The following is a 14,158-nucleotide window of genomic DNA, read 5'->3' as shown; positions in this document are numbered from 1 at the left end:
TGTAGGATTATTTTTTTAATTAGAAATAGAATCGTCTAAGTTTCCTATGAAATTCCGCTGAATCAAATCAAAGAGCAAAAAAATGTACTGAATCAAATCAAATCAACGTTTTAAAAGTTTTACTCAGAACAAAACTTAGACGTTTCAACGTTTTCCTATGAACTTCGTCTTTTTTGTGCGGATTTCATCTCTCAACTATTAATATCAGGTAAATTTGACGGTTTAGGACGGTCAAATCCAGATTTGGCCTGACCTGACAGATGAATTGGTGGCTTCGTTACCATGTCGGGGCATGATGTGGCTATCTTTTGAGGACCCCACTATCCCATCTCATAAAAATCATCGCATCATGCGTTGACATGGCAAAGAAGTCACGCTTCAGGGTCTCCTGGCCGCCTCCTGTCTGTCTCATTGTTACAACTATTACCAAGGAAAGCTGCCTCGATCGGGGTCGGGACAACAGAATTACATAAATCTTGGACCTTTCCAAGAGGAAATCAAGTCACCTCGCCTGGATCACCGTCAGGCTATTGAAGGTTTGTTCTTGACTTCAAAGTTAAGGGCCCAGTATTCATTCTGTTTTTTTGGTCTCGAAGGAGCAATTCTTGGGGCAGTTGTGAGCTATTTGCTGTTTGAACTTGAGCAAAAATATACCCACCGTTTCTAAATGTAAAAAGTTCTAGTTTTGTTCTGAGTAAAACTTTTAAAACGTTGACCAAGTTTATAAAAAATATACCAACACCTACGACTCTAAATTAGTTCAATTAAATTCATCATGATATATATTTTCATAGTATATACTTGCTCAAACTTTAAGAAACTTTGACTCTGGACAAACTTAGAACTTCTTGCATGTAGATAAATAATAAAAATTAGAAAACAATAAAAATGACATCAAGTTCATAAATTCTCATGATCTGGATATGTGGCAGCAACGTTAACCGGAAAATCCTGGCCATTTACCGGACATGATTTTTAAATTATTTTTATTTTTTAAAAGATCATTATGTATTGCACACATATAATTCTGCAATGGTATACGACAGAACTATCTCTCCTAATTCAAGGGTCACGAGTTCATGTGTGCCTTGCATTCAAAATTTCATCGAGAAACCCATTTCTAGAATATGCAGTTATCGGGCGGTGACAGAAAATACTGCCCGGTAACCAAAACCTTGAACAAAAGACTAAGATCTAGATGCTTGTGAAAAGGTAAAATTGCTGAACATTAGAAGCAAAACAGAACAGGGACAGGTGAACGCAGGGGTGAACTTAACTGACCAGTGTTACAGACCAGGATTAATGGGTACAAGAAGGCATCGTGCTGTTCCCATATCTTCGAAAGAAGAGCTCAATTCATCATTTGAACCAGGCTGGCCTGCAGAGTATTTCCGTTTCTTTGTCATGGCAAGGGATCCTGATCCCTTGTTTACTAGCATTTGAGTGTCAACCACCTGGTCTGGCTGCTCTGAATAAACTAAAGCTTGTGCCGTATCACGTTCGACTGGCTCTGCGTCAACTGAATGTTCTTTATGCTCACTTTCGGTTGGATCAATAGTCTTGAGCAGCAAAACTTTTGGTCTATTTGGATGTTCCTTTGCAGCCTTATCCCAAGCTTGTCTTGTCTCTGGAGTGATTCTAGGGTCAAGAGTGATTTCTTGAAGACATCGAAGCCGCTTGATTTTCATGTCAGCTAGACCAACTAGGTCTTTACAGATCAACTGAAGTGAAACGAGATACAACAAAGCTCCTTCATCGATTTTTGGTAACGTGGGACATTGCAGTACAAAGCATATGTGCAACAGTCTTGGAAATGCCTGATTTCTAATGACGAATTCCTCGAGATGATCCGCGATCAGCTTAAGATATTGCAAGGATCTCAACTCGGTCAAAGCTTCGAGTAGACCCGTTGTCAATTTAGTTGATGAAAGGCACAATTCTCTGAGACCACGCAGAGATTTGACAAACTGAGGCAATTCAAGCAACTGGCTGTTTATTTTCAGTGATGTTAGGTAACAGGGTGGTGCTTCTAAGGAATTCAGGATGTTTTCGCAGCAGTGTCCGTCGAAGTGAAGTGAAAGAGAATGGGGCTCATTGCTGTCCTCCTTTTCATCACGAATGAACTTTTGAATGGCACGCTGAAGATCAGACAAGTTAGTGCGACTTGCAGTTTTTTCACACCATATCTTCAACTTCCTCAATTTTTTCATGTGATTCATGATTTGTGCAAATCCTTGGCTTTGGTCAGTGACAAATCCTGCTAGTGTCTCCAAGTTGCATTGTCCTTACAATAAAAACTTCTGCAGGTCACTCGTTCTCTTTACTTTGTCTGAAATCTTGAACTTCCCTAGCAGATGAACTAAAGACGGTAGCAGAATAACTTCTATGGGCAGTGCCTCCACCTTGGTTCTCCTTAGATCTAGTGTCTCCAAAAGTTTCCGTTTCTCTATGTCCTCTGGAATGCGCGTAAAAGCACTCCCGCTCAGATATTTCAGAAGCAGCAGGTTGCATATGTACTTGACATGATCATCTCCCAAGTCCGTACATTCTTCAAGATCTAGGACTCTCAGCAGTTCATACTTGTGGAGATCAAAATTATAGTCACCAGCCTCCCCAAAGATTGTAAGAGACCTGATATGGGATAGATCAATGTCCAAACAAATTCCATATGTAGGACTGTTATGATGTAGAGAAAGCCGGCGGACATATTTGCACCCCACTGCCTCGTTGCAAAGTACGGTGTTAAAGTTCTGGGAAGCAGACATGTGCAAAATGAACTCACGCATCATGCCGTAAGTTCAGCATGTCTTCACCTTGCTATTGTTGCCTACATTGATGGGCTCAATGAGGTTCCGATCTAGGAGCATGTCAAAGTTCGCACAAGATGAAGGCTGTGAATCTACAAATCCCTCAGCTAACCACCGTCTCATCAGAATCTTCCTCCTGATCGGATGATCACTTGGGAACACACCAAAATAAAGCAAGCAAGCCTTGGGAGCATGGCCAGTCAAACTGGCGTAGCTATGGGTAAGCACCTGCCGCATTCTTTCTAAGGTGTCGTCCTTCTCCAGATGACGGCCTAGCTGTCTACATACATCTTGGCATCTGGATAGCACCGGCCAACCCATTTTTCGTACAAAATGGCTCATGCTAACAAGAGCAAGTGGTAGGCCATCACATTTCTTCAGAACTTCTGCTGTATCTGGCTCCATGTAACCTGAATATTCCTTCGGACAGGCTTTCTTCAAGAACAGTTGTTTTGAGTGCTTTTTGCCTAGTCTTCTCATTTTGTGCACATATCCGTTCTCAGAGCTGCAAGAATTAGCTACTGACTGCATAGTGGTTGTCACCATTACTCTGCTGCTTACACCGTTATCTGCTGGGAAGGCAGATTCCATGGTACTCCACTGGTCTGTTCGCATATCATCGATTACAATGAAATACCTGAAACACGTATTGGGAATGAATAATTAGTACAGTCATTTCGCAACCGCAGATTGTCAAATGTGCCGAGCAGACAAAACGTCTGTTGTCAACGATCAATGTTTACAGTAAAGACCATTTACCCTATAAATTGGGGAATTATTCTCATCGTGTGCTTAGAACATGCAGAAGATCTGTTTGTTTTAAAAAGGGAAATGGTTTCATAATCCATGTAGAAAGAGGTGCCCTCAATCTTCATCCACATGAAGAACAGAAGCAGAAGCATTCAGTCAGAATTAGGGTGCGGGCGAGCTAAGATGGACAGGGATAGCCATGGATGGCATGGATAGGGATATCCATTTTTCGTGTTTGGTTGTTTAAGTTGGATGAGCCGGGTTTTTGTTTGATAGAATGGACAAAAGATGGATGGATATGATATTGATAATTGCAATTTCAAAATTAATTTGAGATCAGTACACATATTATGGCTATAGATGTGAAATCAACAGTAATTAACAATATCAGCCATCGCCGCCCAGGGCATCGAACGAAGCAGAGCCGTTGCGCACGAGTTGAGGAAATAATAAAGTGATAAATTCATTAGCAAAATCCATTGATTCCATCCATTCACTAGAAGTTGAGATGAGAGAAAAACAATCCATGAAAATCAATCCACTGGAAGTTGCGAGGCACAAAAGTAGCAGCAACATGTAGCAATTCCATGGAATCCATGGATTCTCGGCCAAATATTGGAGCAGCTCGCGGACACGCAGGCTCGTTTCTCGCCGGGCGGCAGGAACGCAGCGGCTCATCTTCTTCTCCATGCGGCAGGAACGTGGAGGCGGACCTGTATCTTCTCGCCGGCGCTGCCGGGAATCGGGTCTGGAGTTGTGCCAAGAAGCACTCCAGCAGCACGTCGCGTGGAGAGGCCGCCGGGGGAGGGCCGCCGCGGGAGGGACGTCGCGGGATGGGTCGGCGGCATCGCGGGGAGGAGCAGCCGCGCCACGGGAGGTCGCGGGAGCGGCGGGGCAGGCAGCGGGGGAGGGCTGCTGCGGGAGGGGCACCGTTGGGGGAGGTTGCCGGCAAGAACAGGCGTGGGGGGGGGGAGAGAAAAACGGTTCCTTCTTGCGGAGGACGCGCCACTGGATGAGCCCATCCGGCCAAAATTTTCGGATATGGCCAGCCAGGACATTTGGAGTATATTCATTTTTGCTGGATGCCCTCAATATCAAACGAGTGGCATTCATAAAAAAAATGGATATCCCTATCCCATCCAAGCGCACCCAGGCAAGCAAACGCACCCCTTAAAGAAACCCTTCATATTTAAAAGACACTTGGAATTGCATATATGTGCATTATTTCGTGGTAAGTGAATTGTAGATACAGTTCCAGGGGTTTGAGCTCTGAAGTTGTTTGCTTTCGCCATGGGGCAAGCAAAGGCGTGCAGAACTTGAACCACAGGCAATTGGCAACTAAGCATAGTGGTAAGTGATGTCAGAGGAAAATTAACGGAAGACCAGATTGGGTCAGGTCAACTAACTGAGCTCAATGAGCACTATGTTTTTTTTTTCAGGACCTGCAAATAGCAGATTCAGTTAACAAGTACTTGCAGAAACTCACCTCTTCTTATCCAAGTATTCTCTGATATCCACAGCAAGCAAGCCCACATCGGAGGCATCGCGTACCCGCAGACACCCAAGCTCGTCGAGTACCTTGAGTAGCACCTCTCTTGAGCTCCTGTCCGGAGCAGATACCCATGCCCGTACCTTGAATTGCAGGCCGACGCAGCTGTTGTACACCTCTCTCGCAAGAACAGTCTTCCCTGAGCCAGGGAATCCGACGACGGAGATCACTTTCAGCTGCTTCCGTTGGCCCTCCTCCAGCTGCTCCAGGAGCTCGTCCCGGGAAACTTCGATCCCCACCAGATCCTTCTCGAAGATGCGCGGACTATGCGCAAACAAGGAGGAGGAGGAGGAGGAGGATGGCTCCTCCAACTGGGCAGAGGAAGAGGAAGACTGACCGGCAACCGCAAAGGCTGCGTACCTTTCCTTCCGCTGGTGCGATTCCTCCAGAACCTTCTTCAGGAGTCGCGGATCCGTGGCCAGCCGCTTCCGGGACTGCATCTCCCTCGGGTAGCGGAGAACGCGGCGGAGGAAGCAGGACGACGTCTCCTGCTGCTCGCGGTAGACGAAGCGGTCGATGCAGTCCTCGATGTGGTGAGCCAGGTCGCGCAGCTCTCCCATGGACAGGCTCAGCACCGTTCCTTGACCCCCGCCGCCGCCGCCGCCGCCGCCGCTCCACGAGGGGAGCAGCCGGTGGTGATATTCGTCGATTGCGCCATGGATCATGCAGAGCTCTTTCTCAAGGAACCTGATGTCGTCTCTGATGGATCTCTGCAGATTGTATCTCGCCGATGCCAGCGACAAGAGCTTGGGCAGGATGAGTTCTATGAATCCGCTCAAAAGGGTGGCCTCCATCTCCCTCTCCCGCCTATCTCAACACCTCTCTTCAGACCCAGGGTTGAGCAGGATGGGAACTGGGGATATCAGCTAGCTAGCGCACTGCATCTGTGTTTTTAGTGCAATGGATATGGATTGGAATCAACGTCCTAGAGAACAATGTAAAACACCTACATAATAAGCAGTAACAACAAATTGAGACCCCGCCTATGCAGACATTAAAGAAAGATGACAATGTAAGCACCTACATAAGCATCACCGTCTCCAATGCAAATCTACTGTTTTAAAATCTACTGCTTAGCGATGGTAAGACAACAAAAACCACTAAATATTTACTTTGCATTTCTGATTCTATACACCCCTTCTCTTAAAAAAAACACAAGTACGGTCCAGATCACTCCGAAAATTGGCACGATTGGCATTAATAATATTTTCTTCTCTTCTTTGCACCTGACCCCAAACAACAGTCGTGTTTTTGATTTAGCCGGAGATTGCACCGTTGGTTTACGACGAACTTTCACGAGCTCGTAATAGACACAATCCCGCACAATCCCACCGAAGGGATCAACAATTTTTTTTAGGCAGCGGGAAACATGCGAACAGGTCGGACGTTCATGTTGTCCCGCACGGCCGCGAGAAATCCTAGCAGCACTCCGTGTTTTGAAGTTTTCTGGAGATTCCATCATGGGATCACGATGTAATTTCAAATTGTTGTAGTAGACAAAATTCCGTACAATATCACCGAAGGGATTGGCGAATCTTTCTTGAGGCAGCGCGAACACATGCGAACAAGTCAGATGTTCGTGATGTCCGCACGGTTGTGAGAAATCCAAACAGCACTCAGTGTTTTGAAGTTATCGGGAGATTTCACATTGTTGTAGTAGACTAAATTATGCAAATTCCACCGAAGGAATCATCGAAACAATGCTTGAATCAGCTGAAAACATGCGAACAAGTTAGACATTCGTGTTGTCACGCACAACCGCGAGTAATCCAAACAACACGTGGAGTTTTGTAATTGGCCAGAGATTTCACCGTTGGACCGTGATGAAATTTCAAAGTGTCGTAGAAGACACAATTCCGAACATCTCACCGGACAGATCGTCAAAATATTACTTGAGGCAGCAGATACCTTGCCAGAGAGGAAGGAGGCAAGAGGAAGAAAAGATTAGGTGACTGGAGAGCAAAAGGATGCTCAGAAGGAAAAACGTGAAAGTCCATCCTACCCTTCTGAGTTTGGGGAGGGGCTCTATTGAATAATGACTCCTCGCTTTGCAATAAATTAGTTGCGTGGATTCGAATTTTTCGAAAAGGAAGTCCAGCCTTGATTGAAGCACAACCATATAATATCAACTCATGGTGGTGGTATATTTGTACCCTATGCAAAATTTGAGTGACACATTTGAAACAGAAAAATTTTGAGTGACATTTGTGCATCTGGACAAAATTTGAATGACAATATGGAATTCCCTCAAAAAGGAAAGAAAAATTCTGGGACATGCCGCGTGCCCTATGCCGAAGAGCTTGACGACGAACGCGACTCCAGTGACTAGTTGGAGGCACAACCTGAGCAACCCACACACGTGCTGTTCAAAGCAAAGCCCCCCTCCCCCCACCCAAGTGCTCGGGCGTCAGCAGGGAAGAGAAGGAATGGAAATGGGATTGGACTTTGCTATTTCTCTGTACTAACTCATTTTGTTAATTGTACAAATTATTTAATGGTCCAAACAAACTCCGAATTTTATGAAAATTCGAAGGTAGTTTTAGATGGGAAAATCCAGCTTCAATAAAGTTCCAAAATTTTCAGAGCAAGATTGAAAATCCATTATTGAATTTTGATATACCATATACCAATGACATATATCATTCGTATATCATATACGAAAGAAATATACTATTCATACATCATATATATATCATACACCAATAACACATATCACGTACCATTCCTTTATCATATACCAGTAAATATATTATATACCGATGACATACCAACCAATGACATATATTATTCACATGCCATATACCAATAAAAATATATGCCAGATTTTCAAATTTGCTCTTAATCTTTTGAAACTTTTACTAAAATTGGATTTTCCCATCTTAAGAGTATCCTCAAATTTTCATAAAATTCTGAATTTGTTTGTACCATTAAATAATTTGTACAAACAAAAAAATGTGTTAGTACAAAAATAGCAAAGTCCAATCCCATTCCCGTTCTTGCTCTTCCCTGCTGACGGCCGAGCATGTGGGGTGGCGGGCTCTGATTGGTGGAAATCGCCGTTTTGCACGACATGGCCGCTCGTATCATGCATATATCCTTGCCTTCCTAAACTGATGAAATCATATATTTTCAATGAAATTTCAGTAATATATCCATGAATATGGATGGCATCAAAGGGTTTGGGACGGCTGGAGCTCACCCATACCATACCCTCTAGTGAAATTTGTACCCATCACCCGGGTAGCACCCGCTCATGGGTGAACATTGTTTGCCATACGCTCTACCCGCGGGGTAAACAACACCTGACAGATAACCCTTACCCGCAGGAGCATGTAATAAGAATACATCACATGCACAACCAAACTGCATGAAAGGTAGCAAAATTGAAGATAGTTGATACTTCACCATTATAACAGTACTACATCAGCTTCATGCAATCAGAAATGGTTCATGTTTACAAGATCAAACTAGGATTTTTGGAAAGGAGGAGATGAGACGAGGGTGCTTTGTGCACCTGTGCGTCGCGGCTGGGAATGAGATAGTCAAGAGAGGCCGAGTCGGGGGTTGGGCTGTTCAGGCCGGCAATGATGCCCTTGAACTTTGGTGCTGCAAGATTAATTTTTAAGTGATACTCTCCTCCATTTCTTAAAAATGGCATATTAGTTTTCATTAAGACAATGATTTGATCCCAAATTATTGTATTAAAGTGTGGTTTATATGTCATGAAACCACAAGTATCATGAAGTATTTTTTATAACAAATCTAACAATACTAATTTTATGTCATATAAAACACATCTTGATATAGTAATTTGTTATCAAAACATTGTCTTAATGAAAACTAATATGTCATTCTTTATAGAACGGAGGGAGTATATAACATCTTTACTTATGACAAGTAGGACCCACATGTAAATTGGTGGGTAGAAGGGTATGTGTCTCACAATATTAAGATTGAAACCGGATTGAATTTAGTCGGATAGTACTCATCATACCATATCTTAATCCGTATTATTATTGGATGCGGAAATGCTGTGCATGTGGACTCGGACGCGGAAACGAATGCGGAATATATCAGAACTTATCGGGATAGCAGGGCGGTGCAGGACTGGAAAGTTCAGCGTCGTATGCATCATGTGTGGCTCTATAATCATGTCCGGTAAGTTATATTAGGATATACTATGACGATATGGACTTTCCTGAGATGAACAGTGTAGGCTAGTGGGCTGCATGCAACATGTAGATAAAAATGGATGATATCCGAAGTTGGATGAAGCCTAGATAATTGTCCAGGGCTAGTAGTCGTGCAGATTATTAATGTTGACTCAAGAAAAAGCATAGATGGACATTTGTGGGGTTAATTAATGTTTCACATTCTACACTGCAAATTGAAACATATGAACAATATTTTATATCTTGAAAAAAGGCAGTAAACCAGGGAACCGGCGGTTTGACCGCTAAAAACCGAAACCGAGCGCCTCACTGGTTCGTTCTGGTTTTTAAAACTACATACCATACCCTTACACTTCATATCCGACGGATACACGGTATTTCCTATTTACAAACATATAGATGTAAAATGTTTTCAAAACCCTTTAGTAAATACCTGACGTGTGTATCAATGAAATTTATTGGATGCATCGTTGAAACTTCGACAGTGGATAGTTAGATAGGTAAGAAACGACAGATCAACATTTATAATAAGCGAATGTTCGCTCTTTAGTGTCCCGAAACGTATGTTGTGTTAGCCATCCGATCGGAAAGACTGTGGTTGGGATCGTGCCACGTGTCTCGTGGGTGTGACAACTTTGGGTATGTAGGATGGCAACTTTAGTTATGTAGAGTGACAACTTTAGTTTGTGAAGGTGGCAACTTTAGTTCTATACGATTGACAACTTTATCCCGTTACGTTATAAGGCTAGGGAGTGAGCGTTTAGTTTATGAGATCGCAAGGGAACGACAATTTTTTAACCTGTGGGAGTGACAATTTTAGTTCTGCGCGGCACAACTTTACTTTTTCTTTGAGGAACACAATACAAAACCGAGCCGGCAGATTTTGAGAGATTGACGAAGTCACCGCAGGCGCCTCGCTATTGACAGGTACGTCACCTACCACTGAAAGAATATTGTCGCTTAAATCCTGGTCAGGGAAATGTGACACCCATGTCAAATCTAGGATTTTGAACCTGGGTGGGTTGGTTCCACCACAATGAACGAGACACCTGAGCTCCGGAAGGCTATTTGCTCCTACTCTCTCCATTTCACAAAGGTTGGTGTATATTGTTTCGTTAAGACAAGGCTTTGACTAATAATAACTCTATTCATATGTGTTTTGATTCGTCTTTAAAATTTATTTCTAATAATCATGATTTTGTATTATATAGGTTACATATTAATAGTGTAATTGTGAACCGCTCCCGTGAGACGGTTTCTTCTCTTCTCTCTCACAGGCGACAAGGGCGGCGGCTTCTGCCGGTGAATCCTCGCCCCCTCTTGCTCCGCTTGCCGCTCCGGCGGCAGGATGGAGAGGGGACCTCATCCCTCGTCTTGGCCTAATGTTTAGAGTTTGGGTTTTTCTGCTATGCGTCGTTGGAGTGGTGGGAGCGGCGCTCAGGCAAATAAATCTGCCTCAACTCTACTCCCACACTGGCAGCGACCTTCATGGCAGCGTCTCGGAGTTGATGGCGATGTGTGCTTGTCGGTTCTCTAGATCGGCAACTTGGTCTTCTCGCCGTTCTTCCGATCGTGCGAGATTTGTTTCTCGGGGTGTCGCTAGCGTTCGTTGTTTTCCATGACGACGCCGGAAGCCGGGGCGAGGTGGTTGCTCTGGAGCGAGGATGTTGGTCAGGAGGTGGTGGGTCTGTCGTTATTCCCCAACTTCGTTGATGGGATGCGGCGGATCTGAGTCCAAGGCATCACGGGGACGTCCCCTGGTCGACATGCCACAACGACATGTGCCTTGCTGATTGCAGCGGGCCTGTTCATCGACTCACAAAGCATCGTTGGCGATGATGCTTCTTTGGATCTGTCAATGGTGGAGACTCGTTGTCTCTTCCAGCGCGCGTCTGGACGGCGTTGGAGGTTGGCGGGAGTCGCTGTCATCAGCAAGTGCAGGAACCCCAATGAATAGTTTTGTATTTTTCTATCCGTTGAGTTCTTTCATTTCCATGGATAGTCTCTTTTCATTTCCACATTATGTTTGTTCATGTAACTTGATTTTCTATTAATGAATTATGTGGTTGATAAATAAAAAGTGTACTTGTTGGTCAAAGATTTGTCTTAACGAAACAAAATCGGCAACTTTTGTCAAATAGAGAGAGTATTCCACATCCCATGACACATATGTTGCGGGCACGGCCGGCCGTTCCGTGTCTCGAGCATGTCACCGGATGTCTGGATCCGCATCCCTCGTTCGAGGGGCGTGAGCAACGAGACGACGATAGATTTGAAGTAATGCCGAGAAGCCCGAGATGCTCTGGCAAGGAGAAGAGTCCTAGGAAGAAGAAGTCAAACTCACAGTCCGGAGAAAATGGTGGTTGGTTGGACAGAGGTACGGAGTTTCCCAAACCTTGCATGAAAGAGCTTGTCTTGTTCGATTGTTTCGGCCAATCACTATAAATTTCTTGTTATCTTGGCAAATTTGTTCTTCCCATAAAGTCTGCACCTGCAGTGATTCTCGTCGGAGAGACAGAGAGAAATGAGTTCTTCCATGGTCGCCATCGATGCTCCGATGAGTTCCTCCCTGGGTGCCATGGGCCATCTTCTCTGGAAGCTCGATCTACTGCTGAATCTCCAGTACCGTCTGGCAAATCCACTGAAGGTCGGAATCAAGCTCCTCAGGGATGATCTGGAAGAAATAGGCGCCGCCCTGATGGAGCAGTCAATGGTAGATCCCCCCAAGAAGATGGCGAAATACTGGATGGATGAGGTCCGTGAACTTTCCTATGAAATCGAGGACTACATCGACAATCTGATGCTGAGGCGCGCCGGCGTCCGAACCAAGACCAGCTTCGTCCATGGCCACAGGGTTCGTTGTTGGAATTTTGGGTTAGGCCCAAGGCTCAATCTGAAATTAATTCCTGGAAAATCTCAAAAGCCCATTCATGTAGTGGGATGAGGAAGTGAGAATAGTCCCACCTTACTAGTTTAGGGGGTGTTGGACCAATATATAAGGTATGTTGGTTCTCACCTCTTGAGCAAGTGAGCAAGAGAAATCCCCACGCGCGCTCCTCCTCCTCCTCCTCCGCTCGCCTCGCCGCACGTCGCGTCGCGTTTCGTGGATCGAGTTCGAGCTGGGTCAGTCGGAATCCATTGCGGACACGTAACCAAACCGAAGTTCGCTTGCATGCCTATATAATAAGACGACCGCGGCCTCCGGACGCAACACACGACAACCCTAGCCGTGATGCCCACGATCCAATCTCGCTGTTCGCCACCAACTACTACTCCATCCCGTCGACTGCGTGCACAGATCGCCGGGAGAGCAGGCCTCCGGAACCCCGAGCTTCGAGATCCTGCCCGGGAGACGGTCGAAAAGGTTTTTGGGGAGCGTTCTCACGCGACTGCTCGCTTCTTCACGTCCCTGTTTCGTCGGCATCTTCATCACCAATGACCTCGGAGATCCCGCGGCTCAGGCTGCCACTCTAGCTCAGCAGCAGCAGGCTGCCCAACTCCAAGCCCAGGCAACTGCTGCTGCACAGGCGCAAGCGCAGGCGCTGGCCGTTGCTCAGGAGGTAGTCAAGGCTGCTGCTGCTGCCGGCGTGAACATCGACACCATCGGACTCGTCACCGACCTCAACAAACAAACACAAGAAAAGAGTACAGCACCGTACGTAATCTGCTCTTTCTTATTGATTTTGATTAGTAGTTCTATTATTCATGCCGTGAAATTAGATGAGTTTTATTGCTTTGCGTTGCTATTTAATTTGTCTAGTTTGCATGATATAATATGCTACATGTTTTACACATTGTTTTTCTGGATTAAATATTCATCGAAATTACCTAATTATTCAGCAATCCAAAAACCTTATACGTGTAGGCAATTTTCGATGTCTCAATTTGCTGTCGCATTGAAACCACCGTGTTTACTGGACTGCATTTTAAGAGGTGGCAGTATAAATGCCATATGTGGCTCGTGGCTATGGGCGCATGGTGGGTGGTACAACACGGGAAGACTCAAACAATTGCTTCTCAGCAGTTGTATGTTGAGGCTTGTGTTGTAGTCGTCGGTGCGATCTGTAGTGTGCTGGGAGATAAGCTCGTTGATACTTATCTACACTATCAGGATGCCAAAGAGTTGTGGGATGCGCTCGATGCTAAGTTTGGCGCATCTGACGCTGGCAGTGAGCTGTACGTCATGGAGCAGTTCTTTGACTATAAGATAGTTGCAAACCGATCTGCAGTGGAACAAGCTCATGAGTTACTGACTATGGCTAAGGAACTTGAGCAATTCAAGTGTCCACTACACGACAAGTTTGTCGCCAAGGGCATCATCGCCAAGCTTCCTCCCTCGTGGAGGAACTTTGCTACTTCACTAAAACACAAGACAAGAAATCTCTGTGGAGAACCTGATTGGGACTCTTGATGTTGAGGAGAAGGCGAGAGCAAAAGATGCTGGCCTCAAAGGTAATGCACAAGAGGGTACGTCCACTGCCAACATGGTTCAAAGAAACAACCACAATAACAGTAACAACAAGGGAAAGGGAAAAGCATTCAACAATGCTGGTCCAAAGAACACTACCACTTTCAAGAAGAAGAAGAAAGGAGGCAACAAGGAAAATGATCCTTGCTTTGTGTGCGGAGGACTTGGCCATTGGGCGAGTAACTGCAAGGAGTGCAAAGGAGGACAGATTCGGCAAAAGTTTGCTAATTTGACCATTGGCAACAATGAAGATGCAGGCAGGTATGGTAATTTATTTACTGTATTTTCTATATGTCAGTCCACCGATTGGTGGGTCGATACAGGTGCAACTATTCATGTGTGTGCTGAAATTTCCTTGTTTTCTTCATATCAGGCCATCAGCTCCTCAGTGACGATAGGGAACGGCGCCCAT

General features: G+C 45.0%; 1 long non-coding RNA gene and 1 pseudogene across 1 annotated transcript; one reads left to right on the top strand and one right to left on the bottom strand.

Annotated features, from left to right (window-relative positions):
• Positions 1-1,038: 1,038 nt before the first annotated feature.
• On the bottom strand, positions 1,039-5,993 carry LOC100820937 (annotated as a pseudogene).
• On the top strand, positions 4,494-6,175 carry LOC112272502. Its single transcript, XR_002966416.1, has 2 exons — positions 4,494-4,907; positions 4,997-6,175. It is a non-coding gene; the product is annotated as an uncharacterized LOC112272502 (long non-coding RNA).
• Positions 6,176-14,158: the final 7,983 nt, after the last annotated feature.

This window comes from Brachypodium distachyon, chromosome 4 (genome assembly GCF_000005505.3).
Source record: "Brachypodium distachyon strain Bd21 chromosome 4, Brachypodium_distachyon_v3.0, whole genome shotgun sequence".
NCBI classification, from domain to species: domain Eukaryota; kingdom Viridiplantae; phylum Streptophyta; class Magnoliopsida; order Poales; family Poaceae; genus Brachypodium; species Brachypodium distachyon.
This window is presented reverse-complemented; position numbering and strand designations above follow the sequence as displayed.